Source organism: Mus musculus, chromosome 5 (assembly GCF_000001635.26).
Source record: "Mus musculus strain C57BL/6J chromosome 5, GRCm38.p6 C57BL/6J".
Lineage (NCBI taxonomy): Eukaryota > Metazoa > Chordata > Mammalia > Rodentia > Muridae > Mus > Mus musculus.
In genome coordinates, this window is record NC_000071.6 from 98,815,272 (window position 1) to 98,818,198 (window position 2,927).

A 2,927-nucleotide genomic window follows, 5' to 3' on the forward strand; every position below is an offset into this window, starting at 1 on the left:
AGTCTCTCAGCTGTGGAGATTCTCTTGTAGAACCAGAATAACAAATTAAATTTTTTTTCTTTTCCAAAGAGGGAAGAATCAAGGCATAATCACAATGCAATCAAAGCAAAACCCACATGCAACAGTGTAGAAAGTTCAGTGCTTGCTGCCTGGATCGCACTCCAATCCTCTTGGCTCAAAAGGGCCCTGGAAAAAAATCAAGCATACAAAGAATGCTGTATTTGAAATGATCCATAAGATTGACAAACCAGTAGTTAAAGCAGCCAAAAAGAGAATTCTTGGAAAGAATGTCCAAGTCACTAAAATTAGTGGTAAGAATGTGACATTGTAACAAATAAGAATAAAGTTTAGAAGGTCATTGGGAGTATGACTTTAAAATATAGATTCCCCTCAATTGGAAAATGTAAAAGAAATGAATGAATTTATAGATGCAGATGCTCTACCACACTTAAATCAAGACAAGTAATTTCAACCTATCTACAGAGGCAGTAACATTACATCAGTAATAAATGTATACATCTAGACTCTAGAGTTCCTAGAATATCCACTAGAAAACTATTAGAACCTATAAATACTTTCATCAGAGTGGCAGTATACAAAATCAACACAGAAAACTTCTTATCCATCCTATATATCAATAATGCACATGGAAATCATGGGAAAACTTCCACTCAAAATAGCCTCAACAATGAAACAAAAGTACTTTAAAATAAATACACCTAACCAAAGAAGTGAAGATTTAGAAAGCACTAAAAAGAGGATTGAAGTTACTGGAGCTAGAAAGTTCATAATATCAGAGAAATAATGCCATGGAAATGGTTACCTCGCCCAAAGCACTTTGCAGATTCAATGTAATGCCAAATAATTCTAATTCTATTCTTCAGAAAAGCAGAAGAATAAATCTTAAAATTCATTTGGAAATACAAAAGATCAGTGATAGCTAAAGCAACTGTGACATGAGCAAAAATAAGGCTGGTGGTACCAACATAAGGGTTCTTTGAAAAGCTGGTTGCATGGTGTTCTGCTGGGGCAAACATGTGAAGGAAAGTCTAGATGAAGTGGACATGGATGAAAGGTTAAGGAGGCAGACTTGTGAAGGAACATTTGGCTGAAACAGGCCCAGGTGAAAGGATGTTCTGCTAAAGCAAGCACATGAAAGGACACATGATGAAGAATTCTTTGCTAACAACACCCATGTATTGGTCCACCTTACAATTCATAGTTGAACTGCATTTGCCTGGACTCCATAGAGAGAAATGGATCAAAAAACGGTGATGGAGGCTGAGCTAGGCTCAGGTATAGACCTAGCTGAGCAAATTGTTGTTCTCAAGTCTTCTTGACTTGATCTTTTCTTCACTAAGATCACTAAGGCACAGCTGAGAACTTTTCTTGGCAGTCCTATTGGCCCTGGTCCCTCCTGCTGACTGGTGCAGAAAATGGGCCTGGCTGCTCCTGCTAGGTTGTGCTACCACTGCTGCTAACCTAACTCTACCAAACTGGACTGCCGGTGTGTATCTGTAAAGTGTTTTCAAGTGGATCAGGCTGCCACCAATGCCAACCTGTGAACTGAACTGCTGATTTCCTGACAATGCTGATAGGAGTTGCTCCAAAGAACCCTTTCTAAACAGGTCCACTTCCCCGCATCCTTTCTTTCCCACTACCTCTGATAGGTGGTGGGCTAAAAGGGCCCTTAAAGCATTTAAGAACCATCATTAAAAATGGGTTTTGAAAAAAAATTAAAGTTACACATACCAGTTTCAAGTTATAGTACAGTGATAGTGCTATATAGTGATAGCATAGGATGGAACTAAGACAGACATTCAGGTCAATGGAACCAAGTAGAAGATCCACGTGCAAACCATGACACTGCAAGCAGCCACCCGTATGTAAACCCACACCACTACAGCCTTATTTGTATTTGTGTGTTTATTCTTCTCTCATGCAATACATCCCAACTGCAGTTTCCCATTCCTTCACTCCTCCCAGATCCAGTGCCCAGTACTACCTTCGAGTCCAGTTGGGCACCTGTACACATACTCACATACACATGCACACACACCAACACATGCAGCAATAATAAATGGAATGAATATATATATGTGTGTGTGTTAGAGAGAAAGAAAGAGAAAGAAAGAAAGAAAGAAAGAAAGAAAGAAAGAAAGAAAGAAAGAAAGAAAGAAAGGAAGGAAGAAAGAAAGAAAGGAAGACAGACTATCCAGCTATCAACTTGAAGGGCAGAAGAAGGTTTTGAAGGAGGGTTGGTTTGGGAGTAGATGGAGGGAGAAGACAAATGGAGGGGGAAATTCTACTTCAATTACAAACATAACTTAAAAAAAAATTAAGATTCCCAGATTGACTTCCCTGGACTTTTGCTTTTAAATTCTAATAAATTGTTCTCAAGCTTAAAAACAAACAAACAAAAAACCAAAAAAGTATGTTAAAAGGTTGGTAATTGTCAGGCTCTACAACAAAACAAACAAACAAAACAAAACAAAAAAAGTTATAGGAAACTTGATGACAATAATAAACATCAGGGGCTGACACTTCGGCTCAGTGGGTAGAGTTGCCAGCTGCCATAGCTGACAGCATGGGTTTGATCCCTAGAACCACATGATAAAAGGAGAAAACCAACTTACCCAAGCTGACTTTTGATGCAGGTCTTCTATATACGTACAGTTGCACATTTATGTCCACGTTTGCATGTACACATGCATAAATACACATGCACACAGACACACGCACGTGCGCGAACACACACTTGTGAAAACTAATTTTAAGCTTTAGCAATGATCACATTTTAAGTACACACATTCCCAGGCTACTTCCTAGAGCTAACTGAGTCAGGATTCTTTAACTGAGACACATTCATACACTCATGGCAGAAGTTACGACTTGGCCATTTTCAGTTGTAGCATCATGGCTGTTAG